This window comes from Camelus dromedarius, unplaced genomic scaffold (assembly GCF_036321535.1).
Source record: "Camelus dromedarius isolate mCamDro1 unplaced genomic scaffold, mCamDro1.pat HAP1_SCAFFOLD_117, whole genome shotgun sequence".
NCBI lineage: Eukaryota > Metazoa > Chordata > Mammalia > Artiodactyla > Camelidae > Camelus > Camelus dromedarius.
In genome coordinates this window covers 1,586,310-1,603,799 of record NW_026989731.1, presented here as the reverse complement: position 1 = coordinate 1,603,799, position 17,490 = coordinate 1,586,310, and the positions used below count along the sequence as shown (strand labels likewise).

Genomic DNA, 17,490 nt, shown 5'->3' with positions numbered 1-17,490 from the left:
TCTCTCTCTTTTTTTTTTTTTTTTGTATCATATAGTTGTAGTAGTATTTGTATAACTAAGTGATGCCTACAGCCTATGATTCTGCACTGGAGTGTTTGGGGCTGAGGAAGCCCAGATTACATGCACTGTGTAAATACAATCACACCAACACACTGACAGGCGCCCTAGTGGCTGAGCTGAAGTTCCAAAGCAGACAACCTTACGTTGCAAGACAGCTCTCATTAGAAAGTAAGGAATGCAATGTTCTGTACTCAATTACAAACGTTATATGGGCCATTAAGCGATAGTGCATCTTGTCTAATGAAACCCCAAAATAAATTGTTAACGTCGATTTTCTCCATCTGACCCTTCTTTGCTAACTTTGGATATCAAACCCTCACTCCATACGGAAAGCTCAGATCTACGTTGCTGCAGGTTACATCCCGTGGAAGAAAGCCTATCAAGGGAGAACTGGAGAGTTTCCCTTCAGAAGCTGCTAAGTCTGGTTTTGCACCTGTACGTCATTTGCAGCCACGTCAGCGTCAAAGGAGTAAGACCTTACCTCTATGGGGCGAAAATCACTGTGGTGCTTCTGAACCATTAAACACTGAGCTTTGTGAAACAGTCCTGAGGCACTTAAATCGTACTTTTTGTGAAAGGCTCCAAAACTGACCCAATACACCAATCCAGGTACAACAGGGAGGTACCGGAATTAGTAGATAGAACATGCCCTTGAAGTCTGACAAGGCCCTGCTTGAATCCTGCTACAACATTGACTAGCCGCTAAACGGACCAATTCCTTAACCCCTCTGAGAAGGATCCCAATCTGCAAAAGGGGGCTGCCACCGCCCACCTGGGAGGCATGGATGAGAATGCAACACGCAAGTAGTGCTGCCGACTGGTACCTGACACGGGGCCTGACTAGCTTCCCTCCACTGCCCTTCTCTCCCTTTAAACTTGCACTGTTCCCCCTGGTAAGGGTCAAGCCCCCGGACCAGACTGCCCGATTCTTCTGTGTATCAACGGATACATGCCTTACCTTTAGGAGGCCAGAAAAAGAACTATCTCCTCCAACTTCACTATCAATGTTCTTAAGAGTCTGGGTTTTTTTAACTCTATTTTGGAGGAAGACTATTCCAAAACTGTCCAACCACCATTCTCCACTTTGGCTCCTCTCCCAGCGCCCGCCCCTTCTCACCTCAAATCTTCTGTCTGTTGGCCTTTTGTTCGTGGGAAAGAGAGTTCTCTAGGGTGGAGTCTCCCTAGGCCTCTGTCCCTCCCTCACAGGTGAGTGTGACTACCTTCTCCCCACTCCCCACTCCGACTCCAGCTTCCGAGGAGGTTCCCCTCCTGGACCATGCAGCCTCTGCATCATCCCCAGACGCGCACGCGTGGCCACAACCCTCCGTTCAGATTTCTTCCTGGGTGGCCCTGCCCACCCCCAAGACCCTTAAGGATAAATGCCATTGCTCTGAAAATCCCAAACGCCACTGAGTGACACACCAAAGCTGCATGGTCTGGGGTTTCCTCCAACCCAGGCACAGCCCTGCCCCGCCTCAGCCTCAGTCTGCACCTCTCGAGATGAGCTCATCCACCTGCACGGCTGTGAACACCAGCTAAGAATGACAACCCCCAACGTGTATCTCTATTCCGGCTCCTTCTCATGAGCCCCGGGGCCATAGACCCGAGTGCATCTTTGAAGTCCTAACTTGGATGACAAATGGAATCTTAAAAATGCCTCATGTCCACCATTTACTCTAGAGTTCGATTCCTGGCAGGTACCTCCCAGGCTCCCGATTTTAGTAACAGACCCAGAACCCACCTAGGTTTTTGAGGTTACATTCAATTTCCCCTGTACCTCCCCCCGGCCCTGCCCTGGATTCAGTCTTGTCATTTCTATTGCTAAGCCAGTCTCAAGTCTGGTTCTGCAAGGACCACGGATGGAACCCCACAAGCTCACAGCAAGGTGCAGTGCGTCACAGTCCTCCGAAGAGAGCTCCCTGGAGGGGGAGGCATCTCCTGCCTCTGGTCACCTCAGAAGGCACTGGATTCTCACAAAGGAGGCCCAGGAGAAGGGACTCAATGTTCTCCTGTGGTCTGAACTTTGAAGGGTCCAACGTTTGGGGGAGTTCCTTGTTAGCAGTCACACCTGCCAGTGAGCAGATGAGGATGGGGGAACCCAGGCAAGGCTGTTCTCACTCCGACCCCTGGGCTCTCGGAAGCCACGGGAAAGGCCTGTGTTCAGGGCACAGCCCAGCCTTCACAGATCCCAGCCTGCATTTGCCAACCCAGATAGCCTAGACTCCTACTTGCGATTCTTCTGTTCTGTTCCCCCCCAGAATGTGATGGGCTCTTTCAGAACGTCTGGCCTTTCTCAAGCGAGACCATGTCAGTGAAGGATGAAGTGTCCACAATTGGACCAGGGCATGAATGGAGAAACAATGTCTCATGGCCGGCATGACGGTGGTGGCGAAACCCTTCTCCCGGGTGAGATGAACCAGGGTGTGGGTGAGAATGCAAGGTCACTTCACAGCTGACTAGGGTGTTGGAGACTCACTACCGCAAACTAACGACACGGCCGTCAGTGGTGGACGTCAGCTGCAACAGACACCGAGTCAGCTATTTACTGCCAACATGGGTTAATAGTAAAGGCTGGTGCAGGGAGACCTGCACGGCTGCGGAGGCAAACCACAGACCCGGCTCTGAATGCCCACTGGCTGGAGCAGAGAGGAAGCTACGGTCCCCTTTAGTGGTCCCTGTGTCCACAAGATCCAGGTGAGCCAGCTACTTAGGAGAAGGCCATGTTGTTCTGATACTAAGAAAAACCAGCCTCGTAAAGGGAAAATAAGAGTGGCATGGAGTTTAGACCCGCTCCTGCCTCTCTATGAAGGCAAAGTAAAGTAAATGGCACGGGGAAGGTGAATGCAAAAACAAAAAACAAAAAACCGGTTACTGCTTCCTCCAACAGCATCCCCTGCAGCTGCTCATCTCCGAGCCTGCCACTTTCTCACCAGTGACCACTGGCCAGGAAGCTCCGTCACGCACGTCACACAGCGACAGCCCGGAACCGCGTGCCAAGCACGTTTGTGTAAAAGCCAGAATCAAGGAAGATGCTGCAGATTTTGACTTTCCAAGTTTAAATACTCCTTGAAAAAAATCCCTCAGCAGCCGCCTAAATCAATTCACATCTCACTTCTTCAAAACAATCAAACAAATTTAATAAGGGCGCATTTGTCACCAAACATAAGGAGGACCAAACTGGTTCCTCAAAGCAAGGATTTTAACAGGTATCAAACACCAGTGGGGATGTGCTAACAAAGCAAAAATTCCAAAAAACTAGAAAAGAAAAAGATGACTATGATAATATATGGATCAAGGCAACTATTAAGTTTTTGCTTTTTAAAGCGATGGGGACAGCACGGAGGACAATCTGGCTATTTCCAATGCAGGGTGTGCACAGCCCACTTTTCAGACGCAACAACATGCTCACAGGGCAGTACAAGATAGAAAGGGAAATAGAAAAAGGAAAAGAGGAACAGCGAAAATTAGAAACACATGAGAACAAAAATAACTGAGAGCAAATACAAGAATTTACGTGAGTTTGGTGAGGAAAGGGATGAGGGGACGGTGAGACCCACCCTCACCTATTGTTCCAGGGAAGGCAGGGGCCTGAGGCGAGCGGCGTTGCCGGGGGACCCCAACGTGGTCAGCTCCCCAAACCTAAACTTCACCTAGATGCTTGTAGACTGCTTTGGAGCTACAAAATGTGGTCGCATTTCAAGCTGGACAATTTTACTCATTCCCACCAAGAGTAACAGGACAGAATTAGGCTCTGTTCCTGCACCAAAGCATTGTTTAAAAAATTAATGACTGTGGAATAGTAAAAGCAACAATGGAGTAAAAGTGACTGGAGGAGAACTTACTTGACCCGAGCTCACTGGCCGCGTTATCTCACTGACGTTCAGATGCTGGTTGAGCCCTTACGGTACCAAAACAGACAGACCCACCAGGAGGGAGGTTTAATGCGCTGCTGTATTTTGATGCTGGGAGCCATGCCTGGTACACAAGGTTCTGGGTAAACAATGGTGACAGTGTCAACCACTATGGGCTAAGCACACAACCAGCTACTCCGCCAAATCCCAAGGACAGACTTCAAAAGGCAAAAACAAGCTGGCATTCTCTGGTGGGTCTGCAGACTCAGAGCCAAGCAGTTGTTGAGTAAACATGTCACCAGTGCCTCCTGTGACAAAATAGGAGGCACTGGTAAGGGGGCTGGGGCAGGGCTCCAGGCTTCCACTGCTCACCCACCATTTGTCCTGGGGGAGAAGGTGGTCCCTGCTTACGTTGCACCAATGCAACGACATTGACTGATGCCTGGGGACTCAGCAGGAGGTGACACGTGTCGGGAATGGAGCCAGCCTGCGAGTGGCACGGTGCTGGCATCTGTGCCCTCATCTTTGTCCAGGCCACTACATCTGCCAGCTCATCTACAAGAAGCAGAAGGGGAGAAAGCCGTGTAGATCACGGGGCCCTGCGAGGACAAGTACAGGTCATGGCCACGACATGCCTCACCCCTTCCTTAAGACATAGAAGTATGTCCGGGGAGGAAGTGAAAATTCATCCAGAACCCGCCGGGCACCACAAGCAGGTGGGACTCGGGTCCCCTGTGCCTGTCACTCACAGGACTGGTCTGGACTATCTTTTTATCAATTCTCTGGCATCTTCTCCTCCAACTTACCAACAACCAGAAAGTAGAATCTGATTTTAGACTCACAGAGAATCGCATAAAACCTCCTCCACATCAGGCCCGGCAGCACGTGCCAGGCCCTCCTACCGTCACCTGTGGGACCGCCATGAGCACTCTCCAGACTCAAGGCCCGAGGCCGTAGGTCGGGGGGACACAGATTCCCACACTCTCCCCAGCAAAGGGGGACCACCTCTCGTCAAAGGCATCTCACCTTCTTCTGCCCGAGGGACATCTCGATAGATACACAGGGAAACAGAGCAGAAGGTGGGGGGGTAGGCAGCCCAGAAGAGCTCGTCTGCACTTCCAAAGCAAAGTGGGTCCGTTGACCTAATCACAGGGACAAAGTGAGGACGAATCTTTCCCTGCTGTGCCCCATTCTCTGTGACACGCCTTTCCCTGCCTAAGGAGCTCATTTGGAAGCCTCTGGCAGTGTTTCTGTTGTCCTAAATTGGCATGGTGGTGTCAGGCCGGGAGAGAGTGCCTGAGCCGTGCAGGTGCTGGACCTGGGAGGCAGGAGACACTGGCTCCACCCCCAGCTCAACCAGCACCTCATTCTGCGTCTCAGGATTCAGCATGACATCTATAAGCAAAGGGATGAAACTGTCCCAGGACAGGCTGTCCAACAGGAATGAAATGACTGCCATGTAAAGAAAGTTTCCCAGTTGCCACATTTAAAAATATAACCCCCCCAAAAAAACCCTAGAAACTGATTTTAAGAACATACCTTACTTATTCTACAGTATGTAAAATACTATCATTTTGACATGTAATCAATAAAGAAAGAAACAAGATAGTTTACATTCTTTTTACTAGACAAGTCTCAGCGTCTGATGTGCATTTGACCTACAGCACATCTCAGCTCAGACCAGCCTCCTCCCCAGCTCTCCTAGCATCAGTGGCTTTGGCTACTCTATTGGACAGCAACTCCAGGGGTCACACCAGGGGAATTGGCTGAAAAGCGGGAGTAAGTGTCCATAATAACTCTAAAAGAATCTCTCTGAAACAAAGGCGGATTCACTTTTAAACGTCTGAAAACCGGCGGGTTTCACCTCCCTCACGCCTTGGCTACAAGACAGCCCTCCTTGCTGATCCCTTTCTGGATGTAGGGAAGAAACCCTTCACATAGCCAGGGTGGCCGGGCATCCAGGTAGAATTTCCTGCTCTCTGTGTCCAGTCCCACGAAGTCCTCCTTCTCAAACAGGATGTAGAGCAGGAGGATCTTGTCCCCAGTCTTGTCGGATGCACAGTCCAGCCACTTGGACTTGAGCATGATGAAGAGAGACTCAGTGAAGTCCTCGATCCTCTTCTCCACCACCCTGCAGTCCTCGTAAATTGAAGGCCACGTCGGTGCGCGGCTGCTCGGCCACCTCCCCATGCAGCACAAAGACAAAGAGCCGAGAGTTATAGAGCATGGTGCTATACAGCTCCTCTGTACATGGAGCTTCTCGAAGGTCTTGGCCAAGAGGCAGTCGGTAATGGTGACAAGGCCCACGACCTTGCGGTGGGTCTGGAAGCCGCTCCACCCATTCTCGGGCGCATAGTGGTGACTGTAGTGGATACAGAGTGCCCACTGCGAGCCGCAAGGGATGATCTGCCTCACCAAGGAGATTCGCTTATAGATGCAAAAGAAATTCTCCTCTGAGATGATCCCCACGGGTTGGACCACCACGGGGAGAGTCTGGTGGTCCTCAGCACACTGCACGTAGTCAGGGATGCTCATGATGCAGGCCCTGACTACAGGGAAGAGGAGACAGTGGTACATACTGTGCTGCGGGCTGTGGGCCTCACTGGGTTGCGGTGACCTGGTGTGTACCAGTCAGAAGGCAGGGGAAGCCCAAGCAAAGCCGGGGGTACAGTTTGTCCTCAGCATCTGCACATGGCTACCGCAGGTCGGATCACATTACGCAGCTTTTGGTCTAGGCTTCCGACCTCTGTAGAAAGGGTCATTTCTTGTTTTCTGTTTCCAAGCACCTAGCCAGGCCCTGATGCAAAGTCAGTGCTCAAAACTGCTGAATAAAGGAATGAATAAAGGAACTGCTTCCACACCCCTCAGCAGGATATAATGCAAAGAAACACAGTAGGATCAAAAGACCTGGATTTCAACTCCAATTTATTTGAACTCCTAAGCTGCAGAATACTTGATAAGAAAACTTGCTTTGGGGAGGAGGGTTCAGTTCAGTGGTAGAACACATGCTTAGCATGTATGAGGTCCTGGGTTGAATCCTCAGTACCTCATTTAAAAAAAATGAAAAAAATAAATAAACCTATTTACCCCCCTCAAAAAATATTTTTTGAATTCCAAATTCAAGAAAAAATAAACACCTTGCAATTGACACAACATTGTAAACATGAGTATACTGCAATTGAAAACAAATCCTTGCCTTACAAGAATATATCTGGATTATGGAATTTTACAAATGTAAAATGCCTAGGGTACCACCTGCATAAGAAGAAGGAACTGTACAAATTTACTATCCCTCATTTATGAGCTATATTTCCTTTGGGCGGTTTATAACATCTCAGAGCTAATTTTCTCAGATTTAAAAAAAAAGAAGGAAACATTACCGGATTCTCCATACTGCTGAAGAATCAGATAAACCTATGATAGCATCTGACCCACAGAGTTTACTCAATAAATGCTTGTTGAATGAATGAATAAACAAGAAAAGTGAATGCTGCTCCCTGCCACAGAGCATCATGATGGTACTGCCTGGAAATCCCAAGCCCACGTTTCACCCGACTCTACACTAACCATGGGTGACCTGGGCAGGCCTGTGTGCTCCTCTTAACCCCAGTTTAATCATGAATAGAAATGAGGGCAATAACACAAACCTCAAAGGGTTAGTGAGTCATTACTGAATTGTATCCAAACTTTGCAAGATGGAACCTTTAAAGAAACTTGGGCAAAAAGTCCGTAGGCCCTCTCCATATTATCTCTTACAACTACATGGGAATATGCAATATATCTCAAAATAAAATGTCTAATTTATTAAAGAGGCTATTGAGGATAAATGAGCTCACTGTGTCAAATAAGGAACACACAGTACAAATAGGTCAATGCCCAGCCCATGAGATACACTCAGTAAACATTCCCACTGAGCCCACTGGTCCCTCCAACTTCAGAGCACGATGATGTGTCCTCATGGCCAGAGGCCCCTGCATCTGAAACTAACAAAGCTAATGGTCCCCACTTTTAAGAGCCCCTGCCAACACCGTAGGTCTAATTTTGTACTTGTATTTTTTTCTTTTTATTAAATAGAAAAACGTAATTGCATAGCCTTCAGGTCACCAAAACCTGACTACAGAGATCATGATGTCAGCCGTTCTTCATGAAACAATAAAATGAAAAGCCATTTCCACAAGATCTCTGTGTATATCTACTAGGGAACTTCATCCTGGACTGAGAGGAAGAGGACTGGGTAGGAGGGGGCAATCTGCGGCACACAGACCCATGGGCCACCTGTCCCACGATGGACTTTAGACCCAACACTCACCCTCAAGGAACTTCAAAATAGACACAGACAGAGTGCTGTGGACAAGATTTTTTTTTTTTTTAAAGAAATCCCTGATTCTCTCGCAGGTTTTGTTTCTACCGAGAAACAAATGTCTTATGTATATAATGTTTCACAAAAGACTTAAATTATTATCACCCCAACTTGACGCATTAAGAAACTGAGGGAGAGAGGTTTATCAAATTGTGCAAGATTAAAGACAGGCAAAAAAAAAAAAAGATTAGAGAGAGGCCACGTCGGACACTGTATTTAAACCCAAGCCCCTGTTCCAGTGTTCACACTAGAAAGTGGGATGAACTGCCCCTTTCCTGCCCTCTCCCTGCAGTAAATGTCTGAAGAGTCTTTTCTGTGCCACCTGGAATCACAATCACTTCAATTTTCCACAAAGAGCTATGTCACTCCTTGGAGGATGTGTCAAAATGTATATGTTGAATGGGAGGAGAGATTTGTATTTTCTGTTTCTCAAAGGAAACATGGCTTAAAAGAAAGTGAAAAGCACTTTTCTAGTCTAAGTCTTCATTGTGCAGAGAAGGAAACGGAGGCTCAGAAGAGATGAGGAAAGGGCCTTATTAACAAATATTGCCTCAGCGCAGCACCAAGCCAGCCTTGGGCACTTCTGGGGGAGGATCTGGAAGGCCCAGGAGAATGAGTCTTAGAAAAAGGAAAGAGAAGAAGCATACAAGGCCCCGTCTCTACACCACCATACCATGAAGTTCCACCAAAATACCCAGTATGTGTGCAGCCAAAATTAAGGTGGGCTAAACCGGTTATAGAATCCTGGAAGTCTCAACCTTAGTGGAAATTCCAACATTTACTATGTTTTTTTTCCCAGTTCAAGCATCAGCTCAGTGGGTGCTCTGTACCAGGCACTAAACGAGGCCTGGATTTCTCCCAAATACACAACTCTTATATCACGTGTGCAAACCACACACAGGCCCACCAGAAGGAAAATGCCCACAGATAAGGTGGAATTACTGAAACTGAAAGCAGCCAACCAGCATATATTACTAGGAAAAACGGTGCTGCTAGAAATAGACTCATGGACATAGAAAGCAAACTGTGGTTAGCAGGCAGGAAAAGGGGGATTAACAGATACACATTAATAAATATAAAATAAATGACAAGGACCTACTATATAGCACAGGGAACTATATTCAATTTCTTGTAATGAGTTGTACTAAAAACAATCTAAAACATATGTAGATACATATGCATATGTTTATAACTGAATCTCTGCTGTACATCTGAAACTGACATTCTAAATTGAGTACACTTCAATAAAAAATAATTTTAAAAAATAAGTAAAAATAAAAGCAACGCCATTTAGAAAAAATAAAAGAATACTCTGATCCCCTTAGCTGTAGGTGCTGGAGAATTCTGGTTACAAACACCAAGTCCACTGGATCACTCCAGCACTTGCTGTCACTCTTTCTGACCATCAGAGAGTCACTTGGCTTCAGTGAGTTTATTTTCTCTTCTGTGAAAGGCTTCAGTTGCAAATAACGATGTATAGAATCTCATCATTCACAAACCCAACAATTAATAAGGACTTCCCATGGGCCAGGCTCTGTAAATATGAAAATAAGGTTCGAGATATATTCATGGGTAGAAGAAATTTATGCCATAAAGACATTAATTCTTCTTGCTTTGATAGACAGTTTCAATACAATTCTGTTTAGATTTCCTACCAGATTTTTTATGGGTAACAAGATAATTTATGGTCAGGAACAGCCAAGAAACTTCTTTAGAACCAGCACTGGGAAGGGGTGGATAGGTCATTCATTTCCACTGGTCTTTCTGAAGTGATGAAAACGTTCTGGAATATTAATGGTTGCACCACTGTGAATATGCTAAAGCTGCTGAATTGTAGCATTTATGTGGGTGGACTTCATGGTGTGTGAACAATATCACAATAAAGATGTTAAATGAAAAAATATTTCTTGACAATTATTTTTCCCTCTATACAACTAGTCTGCCCCACAATTTAAGAAGAACAAATAAACCAAAACAAACCAAATTTTGCCAGGAGCTCTTTAGGACTGCAATGTCCCTGAGTCTCCAAAGCCTCTGGTGGTGCTGTTCCTGTTAACACACCCTAGCTGGATTGGGCTATTTAGGGACTGTAACTATTTTTTTAACATCGACGGTCACACGTTTCACCCTGGGAGAGGGAAGGATGGAGGATGTCACAGCCTCATGCCTTCAGCTCATTTTTAACTGAACCAAGCCTTGCTTTCAACACTGTAATCCCTCTCACTATAAAAACAGTGACAACATCAAGCACCGCCATCATAACACGTGAAAGTGTTCAAGGTACTTACCTGGGGCAGAAACACTGAGGGAGGAGACGGAAGCTCGCTCAGCACTGACGCTCCCCTTTCCCGACTCCACCAGGAGAATCTGGGGTTTACAGCCGGAGGCACTCAGCCGGGGGAGCAGCGCAGACGCCACTGATCTGGTCCCCAGGGAGAGGGAAAGGGAGAGGAGGGCAGCCCCGGGGTCGTGGGGCAGGGAAATCCGTGGGGGGAGGCGGGCTGTAGCCCCTCTCGGAGGCCAGCCCCAGCCCCAGCCGCCCACCCCCTTCCGGGTCCGCAGACCTCGCCTGCCCGGGACACAGCCCGCCCAGAGGCGGGGACGGGCCGGCGGCCGAGGAGAGGCAGCCCGGGAGGAGAGTGCTCGCGGGTGGGAGAGGGGAAAGGGACGCCAGCCGCGGACTGAGGGGAGCCCGGCTGGGGCGAGAGGCAGCAGGTGCACACCTGGCCCTGGACAGCTGTGGCCGGGGCGCCGGGGCAGGAGCATAAGTCCTACCAGGCGAAAGAGCTGAGCAGCTTTGGGGCCGATCCCCGGCTCGGAGCTGGAGCTTCCAACCCTAGATCCAGCTGGCAATGACTGCGCATGCGCAGGAGGGCCAGCGATCCTCTCCGAGTTCTGCGAGAGAAGGTGGGGAAGCGAGGGACGGAGAAGATGGGAAGAGGACGGGAGAAGGGGAAAAGTGGAGGGAGAGACATGACCAGGAGAAGCAGAGAGAAGGCAGGGAAATGGATGGTGGAGGAGAGTAGCAGAGATGGAAATAGTTTTAACTCTGGGGGCATCCTGAAGGAGGCAGCAGTCCTGCCTCTGCACACTTCTCTAACCCTTTAAGGCCCGCAGCTCATATTTTACCTCCCTGGTCCAGCCCTCCACCCAAGGCCTCTGCAGAATCCCCTATGGGGATCACACCCGTTGCCCCCAAGTGGAGCTGGGTTTCCTTTTCCTCTGGGAACCAAGCACCCGCAGGTGTTGTTGCTCAGAACTACCTTGGAAAGAGTACATTTTCCCCTTTTACACTCTGGGACACAGGCAGGCAAGATCTCTGCCTTACCTCCACTGTCCCAGGTGTTGTGCTGGCAGGGAGCGGGAGGTACGAGGTCAGATCCCAGAAGGAGCATACTGCCTGAGTGTTGGTGCATAGTCCCCATCCTTCCTGGGTAAACCACACCCCACCCTCGGGGAACCATCAAGGGCACACAGTATGTCCCTGGGTGTGGGATAGCTGCCCTCATTTCCAGTGCCCAGCTTGCTAGGAAGATAGGAGTGTTACTGAGTCCAAATTCATTCTCCTTATTGCAGGACAGGCCAGTAAGTTGGGAGACCAGGTGTTGGGGCATGGAGTAGCAACATTCTGTAGACCTAGATGGCAAACTAATATCCTGGAAAACCATCTCCACAAGTCAGAATTCAGGCTTCTTTCCTACGAGCTTGGTTTTTGCAATCTTCTTGATGTAGGAATTCTTTGTTGTTAGAATCCTTTGTTCATGCAGCTATCTGCTTGGGTCAGATACCTGTAAACCTCCAACAAAACAAACGTTATTTTCTATTATGTAACTTGTTATCTTTATATGAATGGAAAAGTGTTAAATATCCTTAAAGGTCAGAGCCTTCAAAATAGGATCTCCTGTATATTTTAGGCTCTAGGCAACATTGTTTTACAAGCAAGATGAAGCCTAGGAGACAGAGCACAGGGTTACAGTCAAAGGAACAGATCTAATATGGAGTCAGATTTGTTCTTTTCTATTACCAGGTCAGAAGACACTTGAGGATTTAAATCCCTTTAAGTTAAAAATAAGTAATACTTTAAAGGAATTTACATACATAGGTCGGAATGTGCATAGCATATCTGGAAAACACACAAAGGATTGTAAACAGTGGCATCTCCAGGGAGGGCTGAAAGAAGAGAGGATGAGGGAAAACTCCTTTCACTTGTGTATTTTTGTGCTCTGTTTGAATTTTTTTAACCACATGCATGTATTTTTTTTTCAGTTAAAAAAATATGTAATGGAGCAAATAGTAGCAAGCTCAGCAAATACAGCAACCATGGAATCACTGAGTCATCACTTTTGATTTCAGCCAGGAAGCATTTATTGACTCTCTCCTATGTGCCCAGTGCTGTTTTAAGACTTCTTTTTTTTTTTTTTAATAAAATAATAAAGTGCTATTCCTCACCCCTTCCCATGGCTGGTGGAAAACCAACTGAGTTTTTATTGAGTTGTTTTCCAAGAAGTAGAGATCAGTTATAAACATAACACATCTTCAGGGCAAAACAGGCGGAGTGGTTTTCCAGCAGGCCAGATAGCTATGAAGGGTTTTCAACAGAGGCACACAGAGGCTGAGAGAGAAAGCCTCCAGGACCCTACGAAAAGCTGCCCAAACTGCCTTCTCCATGGCACTACTGAAATAGGAAAGAAAAAATCTGACTCCATTTTAGATCTGTTCCTTTGACTTTAACCCTGTGCCCTGTTTCCTAGGCTTAGTCTTGATGGTTCTGCACCTTTTGTAAAACAATGTTGCCTAGAGCCTGAAATATACAGGAGAACCTATTCTCAAGGCTCTGACTTTGAAGGATATTAACAATTTTCTATTCACATAAAGATAACAAGTTACAGAATAAAAAATGACATTTGTTTGTTGGAGGTTTACACGGATGTGACCCAGGTGAAGAGCTGCAAGAACAAAGGATTCTAACAACAAAGAATTCATACACCAAGTTTGCAACAACCAAGCATTCCCACTTCCCATTTTTAATATAAGAAGAGACTGAAATCTGACTTGGGGTGATGGTTCCCCAGGACAATATTCTACCATTTCTCAGCTGGCTTTCCAAATTAAAGTCGCTATTTCTTGCCCCAAAACCTGGTCTCCTGATTTATTGGCCTGTAATGCAGGAGCAGAACAAGCCTGGACTCGGAAACACAGACATTGAAAGTATCCATTTGGTATATTAAATGACCTGCTTCTACTCATCTTCCTGACGTTTTATTCTCTTGACCACTCCTACTATGTTTATGAAAAACTTGTCATGTGGACACATTTCCACTTCTAGCCACTACACTTCCAGTTAAGAACTGATGCCAAGAAGGCAATGGAAGTTGCTAGAAGGTATTACCTGGACAAAATAGGGCAGAAGTGGGTTCTGGCTGATGTTCAGGAGCAGGCTGGAACACCTGACAAGTTGTTATAAGTACGGCTAGACAGCTGGGCACCAAAGAAGAAGCTTCTAAACTTCCATGAGGGACTTGTTGGATAAGAAGAAAAGTCCCAGAATATAGCTCGGATCCCACCACGAGCTTCCTGGGCGAGTCTGGGCAAGTAATTTAAAATATCTAGGCCCGTGCTGTCCAACATGGGAGCCACAAGCAACATGCAGGATTATGAAGTTATTCTGTAGCCAGACAGAATTATAAAAAGACATTTTATTGCAAAGGCCCAGCAGGTATAATATTTAAAAACGTTATTGGTTATCTTGAACTAATGATTTATTTTTGTATGTGTAGGTTTCTGTGGTTTGTAAGGCCTGTGACTAATGATTCCGTTACAGTGAACTATTTTGTAATTATAAGTTACTGGACACAGTATCCTCATATCACAGTTGAAAAAAACTGATCCACATAAGCAAGGTAATCTGACTTATTAGTTATGAGCAGGGGCTCTTGGGCCAGCCTGCCTGAGTATAAATTCTCACTCTGTCTCCAGGGGGTTCTATGTGAATCTTGGACAAATTATTGTTGTTTTTGTTGTCGTTGTTATTATTTGTGCCTCTTTTTCCTTACCTTTTAAGTAGCGAGGATTATGTAGACTCTATCTCCTACTGTGTTGGCAGGATTAAATGAGTAAACGTCTGTGCTGCCCACTTCCCTGGGTTTCAGCATTCTCCAGTCAATCAGTGCCAAACTCAGAGGCATTCTCCACTGTCTTCGTCAGTCTGGGATGCTGTAACAAATTACCGTGTGTCGGGTGGGTTAAACAACCAGCATATTCCTTATGGTTTGGAGGCTGAGACTTTCATGGTCAATGTATCCTTGAGAAGATTGCCAGCTCGAAGATGGCTGTCTTCCCAATATCTTCATACCCCAGAGAGCAGAGAGAAGCAAGCACTCTGGGGGCTTGTATAAGAACACTAATCCCATTCATGAGGGTTCTACTCTCATGACCTCATTTTGTCCTACAAATCACCTCCCAAAGGCCCCACCTCCCAATACCATCACCCTGGGAGATGGGGTTTCGACATATGGATTTTGAGGGGATGCAAACATTCAGTCCACACATCGGCTAAGTCTCCCCAGCATGCAGTCATCAAACCTGTAGCTAATTTCAAAGTAATATTTATATCTCTCTGCCCATTTCCATTCCTACATCCACTATCACTGAAGCCCTGTTACATTTTATTCCTTATTTTTCTGGTAGAGATTTAATTGATTCCTCTAACTCCAATGCTCCCCTCGCTCCAGTCTGCTTAACAGCCCTGCCAGGTAGGTCTTCCTTAAAACACCTTCCCATTTCACCTGGTTGTTTTTTAGGTGTAAATGTCAGAATTCTCTCCACACCCCATCCTATACCTTTAATCCGTTACACTACGGCTCACTGTTATTTTCCTTTTACCAATGTAAGAAATTTCCATAAGCTTAAGAGCTTAAACCAGCACAGATTTATCAGCTTATGGCTGTGGAGGTCAGAGATCCAACACAGTTCTCACTAGGCTAAATTCAAGGTAGTAGCAGGGTTCCTTCCTTCTAGAGGGTCTAGAAGAGAATGTTTCCTTGTTGTTGTTTTTTTTTTTCCAGTTTCCAGAGGTCACCCACCTTCCTTAGCTTGTGCCCCACGACTTCCTCCAGTTTCATGGTCAGCAGCCTTTCTGAACATTGCTCTATGGCTACACCTCCCTCTGAATTTAAACTCAGCTGGGAAATGTCCTCCATTTTAAGGACCCCCGTGAATACATTCGGCCCACCTGGACAATCCAGGCTACTCACCCTATTGTCTCATCTCAGGATCCCCTTGTCCCATCCCATTCAGTCATTACGGATGTGGCTGTGACACTCACCTTTGTAACATTTCCTCTCATGAGCATTTTATGGTTCAAGGCACTTATGAATGACTTTTTCTTTTTCTTCCTTAGCCTTTCTGCATTCAGTATGTCTGGTGGATTATATGAATCCTTTTTATTTGTCCCCCTGCACTAATCTTTAATAATGTATCATGGGTTTAAAATGCTAACTGATAGACAATTTAGAAGACAGAAATCCTCTAAGATTTTTGTCCTAAAATATCTGTCATGCATTTTGCCATGTACAGTAACACGTCACAGGTGGCTACCCTGTGGCCGGGGAGGGACATGATTCTGCCATCACACTCCCCTCATTCTCACCAATGTGCTGATCACCTAACCAAGGACCTATGCTCCCCGCTTCGCTCACTTCCTCCTCCTTTCCTTTGACTACCCTGTTCCCATCGCTTCCTTCATTCAGCACATCAGGATTTCATGACCACATTCTTCTCTAAATGGAATGGGTATCTTGAATCTAATGTCTGACAACTGTTCTTACTGTATATGCACACACTGACCTGCACATAACCCCGTCCAGCTCTTTATTTTCCTAGAATCTCCCAGAGGAATCAGTTCCATGATGATGGTGATGATGATGATGATACTGACAATGATGACAGGGACCTCTCAAGGATTCTGATAAAGAGAGAATCAATAAAGGGAGGGAATCATTGCAAAATTGCCCCAGAGACAGGCTTAAATGTAAATAACTGCTATAGTGTTTAATGAAATTGACTAATATTTAACTATTTTTAAAACTTTATATCACTGAATTTAAAATTTTAACGGGAATTCTCATTCACCAGTAACCAAGATTCAACTCTAGGACCAAAGTCGAAGGATTTCAATCTTCTAACAAATTGTCCACTAGCCTTTTAAACACGTGATCCTTTTAAAAAGCTTAGTGCTGGGCTGAAAATAAGCAGGATTCATATAATCTCACCAGACACAGTGAATGTGGAAAGACTAAGGAAGAAAAACAAAAAGCCATTCATAACGTCTTGAACTTCACGTTGCTCACAGGAGAAAATGTTAGCCAAGGTGAGCGTCACATCAACATGACGCCTGAGTGGGATGGGGAAGCTGATCTTCCTCATCAGACATTTATCCTGATTTGTTAGATGCCAACACAGTTTCCTCATTGGATTTGCTTCTAACAAGTATGGAAGAATTTACGTTCTACCAAAAGCAGTCTAAACATTTTCCCCTGCTGTCAGGTCTCTGGACTGAATGTCCCCACAAGAAGGACATGAATATGTTTCATAGGGAATTCTTCCTGAGAAGCAACAGGGTTTTCGAGGGAAGAACTGCAGGCCCCCCATGGAGGGCTGGAGGAGGGCTAGAGGGGGCACTGGAAAAACAGCAGGAGTGAGTTCAGATACTACCGCTCAGGTCGGCAAAGACAGCATTGCTATCTCTGAGGATATGATATTCTCCCAAAAGTTCCATGAGTGAAGGTACCTGTGAACACTAAGCAGTTTGTTAAGAAACAGCAGCACATAATTTGCGTCACAGCTCAATTACAGTATGTTTTGATATTTGGAAAATAATTAGCCCATTTTCCTTTGAAACTGCAGCGGTAGCAATAGAAATAAAAAAGGCTGAGCCGTCTTGGAGACAACAATCAATAAACAATTCTAAATCTGCAGGATTCCTTGACGATATGCAAGCAGTGAGCTAGATGTGTGCTGCAGATACCTCTTACTGCAGGGCTCACTCCTGCAAAGCATAGAACTAGTTTTCTCAGCAGACAGATGGAACCAAGTCAAGATTCCAAATCTTGAGAGATTTACTATCTGGCAGGAAAGATCACACAAGTACATCCAGCCAAATATGAATAAATGTAATCAAATATTATCAAATGTGATTGGAGCACAGATGAAACAGAAATT

The 17,490-nt window shown here is 46.1% G+C and overlaps 1 long non-coding RNA gene across 1 annotated transcript in view; it reads right to left on the bottom strand.

Moving 5' to 3' along the window:
* Window positions 1-17,490, bottom strand: part of LOC135320491 (uncharacterized) — a 63,313-nt gene that overhangs the window by 38,034 nt on the left and 7,789 nt on the right. The window contains exons 5-7 of the long non-coding RNA XR_010379640.1: window positions 14,325-14,484; window positions 11,047-11,166; window positions 10,560-10,638 (exon numbers count right to left, since the gene is read on the bottom strand). This is a non-coding gene — a long non-coding RNA (uncharacterized LOC135320491). The remainder of the gene's footprint in view (window positions 1-10,559; window positions 10,639-11,046; window positions 11,167-14,324; window positions 14,485-17,490) is intronic.